An 8,591-nucleotide genomic window follows, 5' to 3' on the forward strand; every position below is an offset into this window, starting at 1 on the left:
GACTCATAGTATTTGTATTTTTGTTCTATAAAATTAATAAAGTAGTACTATGTGCCTTTCAAAAAAAAAAAAGTAGTACTATGTTATATTCTTAATTCTGTTTGTTCTATTTTGTTTTTATAACATTTTCAGTACTTCTTTTTTTCTATTTGTTTATTGTATTTTTTTTATTTGTTCCTCTACTTTGTACATAATTTTTTTATAGCTCGTTTATATTTTTTAATATGATTTTCTTTTCCGTTACTTTATGGTAATTAAAATTTATTTCTCCAATCTAGAGAAGTTATATATTTATACTTTATGGTAATTAAAAATTTGTTTCTCCACAGCAATTGTTCAGACGTTAAGTTATTTTTTTAATTAACCATTCGTTCTATAAGTTTTATACCAATTAACTTGTGAGTAGTAAACCTACGCAAGATGTAAAACAACAAATGTTAAATGGGATATAAGTCATGGGTAGTTTAAAATGTTACCATTATGTAAGTTTTAAACTACGGTAATGTAATGGAGCACGTCGGAAGAACATTGAGTACGCAAAAGGTGCCGAAAATAATAAAATAATCACCTTTCCTCGACATCTAAAGCAATCGAATTCGATGGTTCACGGGATTCTAAGGCACAATACCATACAAATGAGCACCCTAAACAAATACAAATTGAGGAGTTTCCTTGGACCACAATAGCATACTCCAATTTACCTTTTTTTTAAAAAAAAACTTTTTAACAACTGATGTCGCACCGTCCGACAGAAATAGCATACTCCAATTTACCTAGCCATAAGTTCAAAATTAGTAAGAGAGCACGACGCATTAATAAATAGGCTTGATAAGATCCCGACGTGGCTCGTGAAACATTTGGTGAATAACAGTGGCATCTCATGAGAAGAAACATTTCAGTCAAATATGTAACACAAACATTATAACTTCACACCTAAGTGCAGTAAATACCAGTCTAAGTCCTTGATGAGATCTAGAGCTCGTTTCATTCAAATAAGTCTAGCAAATTTAGTAATATTAATAGTAATGGCACCTGGCCAAATGATCGTGGATACAACTTACATTACTGTACCATTTAGACAGGCCTGCCAAAAGTATGCAACAAAAGAGTACAATAAAAAATCAAACAAACAAAAGCACTGAGTAGAAATGGTACAAGTATAGATTGAAAAGAGAAACAAAATAGAAATCGGCAGTGGTTAAATAACATACTCCAATTACATTTGGATAATAACAGTGGTATCCCATTTGATATAAAAAAGCAACCATCTACTGCAGGGTTTGGTCCTAACCTGTGTTCCACGTTCAGGTGTGCCACTTCCACTCGAGATTAAGTAGACTATTTGGTAATAATAGCTAGCAAAATAAAAGTCTTGAGTAAGTAGTTAATATTCAATTGAATAATTATACTTATCGATTGGACGCATTAATGATTGGGTAATTAGCAACATTCTTAAGTAATAAGCAGCTCAGTTAGCTTTGTAATCAACATTGGGCAAACAGTACACAAATCAAAATTGGAAAGAGCCCTAACAATTTAAATTCTAATTACTTGATGTAAAATAAGAAATCTGAAATGGGATATATTAACGAGGGACATACAGTGGCCCCGTTGAGCCGGATAGAGAGGGCTGGCTGAGATCGTCGGAGACGGACTGCGGTGGTGAGAGCCTTAGAGCTAATATATCACAGCTAATATGCAAGGCAAGCGGAAGAATCACAATTTGCGTAATGACATAGTAACCATGAAATAAACTTTGAAGAAGAAATAAACACTAAAGTAACAAAAAGAAAAGAACTAGAGTAAGCGATCATATTTGATTATATTTAGAAAATTTCCATCTCAATATTCATGGAATGGAAATGGCATAATATGATAAAACCTTAAATTAACCTGATTAGGGAAGAGAGAGTGTTCGAACCTGAGGTTAAATTAACCTTAAACATAATATGATAAAACCAACACCATTTTGTTCAACAGTTGCAAGCAAATCCCAGTAAATACCAGTCTAAGTCGTTGATGAGATCTAGAGCTTGTTTCATTCAAATAAGTCTCTCCAATTTGCCTTTGAGCTACAATAAGAGGCAACAAAAGTACATGAAATATGGGGGATCCCTAATAACTCATATTTCAACGCACTCTCTAGATATCGGCACAGCAAAACATATGAAAAGATTTAAAACTTATACAATATTAGAGAAAAGAAAAGAAAAAAAATCAGTACATAGTAGTTAGAGAAAACATCAGGTTTAGCAAATGCATATTGACAGATGAATCACCTAAAGCAAAGGAATATTGCAATCAGGCCTAAACTTAGGAACATCTTGCAATCGGAAGGCTCAGAGCGGCTCAGAGCACTCAGATTTCATAGAAAAACAAACATTTAACATTTAAGTAGCAACTTGGGCTATAATTAAAAAGAATAATAAGCAAGTCCAGTCTAAGACATTGCCGACATGGATAGCTGCCAGCAGCAACAAAAATACAGTAAATATGTCAAAAAAAATGCAATCTAAAACCATAAGATGCAATCACACCTAAGCCTAAGGACATTTAAAACTATCTACAATCAAAAACTATCTACATTTCAGTCTATAACATCACAACTGATTGAGACCATACGACAATCAGATGCATGGTTGATTTATGAGCTGATGGAAAGTACTGTATTAGTGAGAGGCACCATCAGATGCATAAGCAAATGCATATTGCAATCACACCTAAGCTTAATCACATTTTCATCTATCTGCAAGCAAGCAAAAGCCTCAACGCACTCGATTTCATACAGAAACATGTCTGCAGCATCACAACTATAATGCAGCAAGCGGAAGAATAACCAAGTCCAGTAAAATTAAAAAGAACTAACCACGAAAGACACAGCAGCAAGAATTTGATTCAATGTAGTGATTATTTCATTGAAATAATTATCTCCAATTTGTAGTTGTGTGAAGATGAATGGTTGCAATATATGTTCGCAACTCATGGGTACTAAGACATCCATTTCAAGCAATAGAATTCGAGCAGCAATGGTACAAAGTAAGGATACAATACAATAGGAAATAAAAGAACCATAAGTATTGTGAATAGGAAAACAAATCAGCAGTAATTAACAACCCAAAGGATTTAATTAATTGATTTAAAATAACAAAAGGATTGTCAAGCAAATAAGAAAATTACCAGGTAAACGTGAGTGAGTAGTTAATGTAAGGAAAAAGATTGTGAGTGAGCAATCTACTAGTGTGCTCTGTATAAATCTAAAATCTAAAAGAAGCCGCAACTGAAAGAAAAGTATACACAAATATTTCAATATATAAATTTAAAAGAACTATGAAAAATTGTAGTGCTATTAAAATGTTACCTTCCGCATAAGTTGCTTGTTATCATGTAAGTTTTAAATCATAGATAGGATTTTCACTTTCCCCAATAAGTTTTAAACAACATATTGGGGCATTTCAACATACGAGCTCATAATGTAAGTTTTAAACTATATAAGTAATATTACGAGACTGCATAATGGAAAAGTTGATATATAGTCCTTGAGATTGAGATGATCCCAATTCCTTAGTAATTAATTGATGTAAAATAAGAAATCAACTATGGGGGATATATATATTAACGAGGGACAGCCAGAGGCAATGAGATAATAACTAACTAGTGGCCCCGGAGAGACGGGCGGATAGATCGGGCTGAGACCAGCCGCATAAGTCCGCAACACGGCGGTGGTGAGAGGCTTCGGGATAGATATGAGCTCATAATGTAAGTTTCAAACTATATAAGTAATATTATCGATTGGAGGCACTAATGATTGGGTAATCAGCAACATTCTTAAGTAATAAGCAGCTCCGTTAGATTTGTAATCAACATTGGGCAAACAGTACACAAATCAAAATTGAAAGAGCAAGAAGGCTACAATTTGGGAATGCTAGTTTATCAATGACTTTGTCCGTTATATCATGAAAATAAATCTACAATTTGGGAATGCTATTAATAAAATAGTGTAGTAGCAGCATTCTTTAAGAAACAGAACATTAAGAACCAAAAACATTTCAAACACATTGTCGTAGACTAGGAAAACCAAAGAAACAGCATTCTAATAATAATACATATAGTTGGAAAAACAAATTAAAATTACAAAAATTTCCTTTACATTAAGCAATTACTGGCTCTATTCTGGTTTAGGTGTCATGTTTACTATTTGAAGGTCAAACTGCTTCTTCTTTGCTCTTTTAATTTCTTTAACATTTTCGTATAATGTTTTAAATTTGGTCTTTCGTATTAAATATTTAAATGTAGTGTCTAAATATATAAATGTTATTCACTAATATGAATATATACTCTTCCTCACTATTAGTTTGGAATTAAGTTGGATTAAAGCACACAATTTAACAAAATGGAAGAAAAACATGCAAATCAGATTCTCTTATTCAACTGACAATAGTTTACCTCAATACTATCCTTTCCAATCCACCAGCACAGGTAATAATCTTCTTTCTTATCATGATAGTGATAGGTGTATAGAACTACATAGCAATCTCCGCTGTTTGCACTGCCATTGATGCACCAAACCTGATATAAAGGCAGCATTTAGTACTACATAAAATAGATGGCAGCTGTCACCGGTATGAAATTTAAAATCAGAGAGAGAATTCCGAATAAAGCAACTAAGAAAGCAAATAAGGCCCATATACAGATTAAGTAATTCACACATGGCAAACTACTAATCTAGGCTTAGCAAAAGATGATATGTGCATACACAAAAGAGGCTTTAATCTTTTAAAGTCCGCATCAACCTTAACTTAACATAGAGTACTATCAAAATAGTAATAGTAAGAGCAAATAAAAAACGGCAAAATGAGCAGTACTAGTGTGCTGTGTAGAAATTTAAAAGAAGTAACCATGAGTGAGTGAGTGAGTAGTTAAAAAAAAAGTAAAGGATTGTCAAGAAAATAAGAAAATTACCAAGTGAGTGAGTAGTTAATGTAAGGAAAATGATTGTGATTGAGGCATCTACTAGTGTGCTGTGTAGTGCTATATTACGAGACTGCAGACTTCTATCATCAAATGTAGATGCTAGTGTGCTGTGTAAAATCGATCCCCGAGAAATGAACAACGATGATTCATTAACTTCGATCATCAAACGTAGATGCTAGTGTATGCTGAATGAGGTGGCAGACTTCTAGAGAGAGAGTTGTAGCATTTAAATAATTAGATGAGGGGTTCAAATCAGTAATGTGGCCTTGTTATCAGTGGCAGCAATGGAAAAAAATAAGAATATTTTGAAGCACAGTGGTATCTCATTTGATAAAAAAAAAAAAAAAAAGCAACATCTACTGGCAGGGTTTGAGCACCGTCAAGCAGTGTAAGGATACAGCATGTAGTTTCCCTAGTCCCAAAAAAAAATTAATTTAATGGTGATTGTGTGTAAAAAATGATAAAGTACATAGGCCAAAAAAAATACCAGCTCATAATGTAAGTTTTAACCAGGCGCAAGAGAATTCGTTGGGCACATAGTAAAGAAAGAAGTTAAAACTTAAGCGAAGAATGGAATGGCCACGAGTATGCACCAAAATAGTACTATGGAGATATAAATGCATTTTCAGTTTCCCCAAAACAAACAATTAGCATAAGAGTATAAAAAAACAAACAAACAAACAAACAAACAAAAGCACTTTCAATCGGCTGTAAGGGACATGATTAAGGGCACTTGAGACCATGTTGTGACAATGAACAAGTGCTTTCAGTAGTATTTATTTACTATGTTTTAATCAATGTGGTTAAATTAGCCATGACAGACCTCATATTGTCTACAACTAAGATTTTTGGAGCACTCAGAATAATGGGAAAAACTCAGATTGCAATCTACTTGATGAGAAACACACAAACAAGACCAGTCCAGTTGTATATTACAAGACTGCAGAATTGTAATGATATTCCAGTTAAATAAAAAAGAAGTAACCATGAAAAGAAAGACAGTTGTTAAATACCAGTCCTTTTGATCGTCCATGATGCACTTGTCTTGTTGAGAAGTCTACCCGCAATGTACTTTAAAATGTTACCTTGGGATAATCAGCATCGTATAGCACAGCAGCAGACGCAGCAGCTAGGTCAGCTCACTGCATACGAGCTCTTATATAAGTAATATTACGAGACTGCAGATTGAGATGATCCCAATTCCTCAGTTTAGCCCTAATTCAATTTCAATTGTAATTAATTGATGTAAAAATAAGAAATCTGAAATGGGGGATATATATATTAACGACGGAGGGAGGGACAGACAGAGGGCAATGAGATAATAACGAACCAGTGGCCCCGGAGAGACGGACAGATAGATCGGGGTGAGAGCGGCGGAGACGGAGACACGGCGGTGGTGAGAGCCTTAGAGAGAGATGGGCGAGGCGGGAAGATAGGTAAGGAAAATCTGAGGTGAGGTTAGATTATTAAACTTAAGGATAAAATAACCAAAATATCCCCGGTTGAGCTGAGCTTGAGCTGACAGTATGTAAGTAAGTGTTGAATAATTATAAATTAGTTGTTTTGTGTAGAAAGTTTGACTGGTCATCACTTTTGACTCGGTCGTCCGTTTGGGACAAATTTTTTTTTGAAATCGCGTATTTTTTCGAGATCTACGCGGCGCAAACGGCCGCAGGCGGTTTGGCCGTCGAATTTCTCAAAAAAACGCTTCTTTTGGTCTTAATTTTAGTTTTTTATGTATTTAGATGTTTTGAACAATATTTTGAACAATTTTACAACTACTTGCGTAAAAAAATTGTAAGAAAAAACTATGGGAACATTATGTTTTATCAGTGAATTTCATTATTACGCAATCAATTGAAAGAAACTAAATTAGTGATTAAACATGTGATAACTTTTCTAAATAGTACATATTGTAGTGTTCATGTTGTAATAGCTCTAATTTCTTCATGATCTTTGTGGAGAGGGGATGGAAGTTGAGGTTGTGTGGTGGGTAATTCATCCATCATCATATCAATTATCAAAATAAGAGGTTTAATTTTGTTATAAGTTATATATATTTAAAGTTGAAAGTTCTCTTATATAATGCATAAAGTCTAAAGTTCATCCATGTTATTATCTAAAGTTTTAAGATAGAAGTTAGCTATATATTATGTTGATGAATGTTATTATCTCAAGCGTGAAGATAGCTATATATTATGCTTATCAATCAATGTTATTATCTCAATCAAGCGTGAAGATAGCTATATATTATGTTGATGAATGTTATTATCTAAATTATGAAGATAGCTATATATTATTTTTATCAATGTTATTATCTAAAGTGTGAAGATAATAGCTATATCTTATGTTTGTCCATGTTATTATCTAAATTACGTGAATTAATATCTATACAATGTTATTATATAATTTTAATTATTATAATATAAAGTAAGCTATACAATCATAAAATCAAAAGTTTGAAGTTTACATACCTAAATTTATATAATTATACATTCATTAATTATTGACATTTTGTGAGAAATTAACTTATCAGTTAATATATATATTTAAAACATCATTGTGTTAACATATTCTCTTCTGTTTAGGTGGATGGTGACTTAATTTTGTTTTGGTAGGGTGTGAGTTCAATTCCCACAGCGTGCAGTATATATCTTCAAGCCATTGCCCTCTTTTTATCTTCTATTACTTTCCTCTTCTTTTTTTTTTTTTTTTTTCCGCTTTTATTCTCATATCGCGCTTAGCGCTACTTAGGGGAGTATACTATAGGCTGTGGCTGTTGGGACGAGGATGGGGCGAGGTGGCTGTGGCGTCAAGGATGCGGCCGGGCTCGCGAAGCTGTGGCTGTGGAGGATGCGGTTAGGCGAGGCGACGCTGTGGCTGTGGCGGCGAGTATGCGGAGACGCGAGGCGTAGCTGTGGCTGTGGCGACAACACTTGGGGTGTGTATACACATTAAGCTTGGTGCCCTTGTATCTTATATGCTTCCTTTGCCTCCTTCATATGCTGCGATTAATTGCGGCGAGGCTGGGCTGTGGCGGCGACGGCGAGGCTAGGTATTCGAGGGCGGGGCGAGGGCTGTGCCGAGGCGCTGGAGGCTAGCTAGGCTCTGGCGACAACACTACCCTTCCTCCCTTCCTTCCAACGTCTACACTTCCTGCCCGACTGGGGCTGCCCTGTTTCCTCCTCCTCACCGTGTAAGGTATTTCTCTTATATGCCTTTTCCTCATTCATTTGGATTTTTTATTTTGCACTTATATCTACTGGAGTTGTTCTGCTCACTTTTCGCCGAGGGTAGCCGGCTTGTGCCCCACTTTATTTATTTGTTTGTGGTTACCGAAACCCATTTCCCATTCCTTGTTATTTTTTGTTCTACTGAACTGGACACTGCCGAACTTCCCGGGGGATTTGTAATCGGGAGAAATGGTAACCGCCGGCGGCGAATAATGATTTTAATTTGTGAACATAACCGGCCGACGGCGACATATTAGCCGTTCGCCGGCGAAACAATAGCCGGCCGCCGGAGACAAAATAGAACGCCGTCGGCGAATACTATTGCTGGCCGGCGATATAAAAGACCGTCGCCGGTGAAACAAGTGCCACCCGCCGGCGACAAATTAG

The 8,591-nt window shown here is 35.2% G+C and overlaps 2 long non-coding RNA genes across 5 annotated transcripts; both read right to left on the minus strand.

Moving 5' to 3' along the window:
• Window positions 1-544: 544 nt before the first annotated feature.
• On the minus strand, window positions 545-6,416 carry LOC109154987. 4 transcript variants are annotated; one of them, XR_002049880.1, is made up of 4 exons: window positions 6,302-6,416; window positions 5,985-6,186; window positions 4,444-4,566; window positions 545-1,677 (listed from the first exon to the last, which is right to left on the minus strand). It is a non-coding gene; the product is annotated as an uncharacterized LOC109154987 (long non-coding RNA). The 4 variants fall into 4 exon arrangements; XR_002049914.1 differs by having other exon boundaries at window positions 5,985-6,113; window positions 6,302-6,414; XR_002049942.1 differs by lacking the exon at window positions 5,985-6,186 and having other exon boundaries at window positions 6,302-6,402.
• On the minus strand, window positions 3,107-4,003 carry LOC109156374. Its single transcript, XR_002050083.1, has 3 exons — window positions 3,970-4,003; window positions 3,822-3,824; window positions 3,107-3,373 (listed from the first exon to the last, which is right to left on the minus strand). It is a non-coding gene; the product is annotated as an uncharacterized LOC109156374 (long non-coding RNA).
• Window positions 6,417-8,591: the final 2,175 nt, after the last annotated feature.

This window comes from Ipomoea nil, unplaced genomic scaffold (genome assembly GCF_001879475.1).
Source record: "Ipomoea nil cultivar Tokyo-kokei standard unplaced genomic scaffold, Asagao_1.1 scaffold0019, whole genome shotgun sequence".
NCBI lineage: Eukaryota > Viridiplantae > Streptophyta > Magnoliopsida > Solanales > Convolvulaceae > Ipomoea > Ipomoea nil.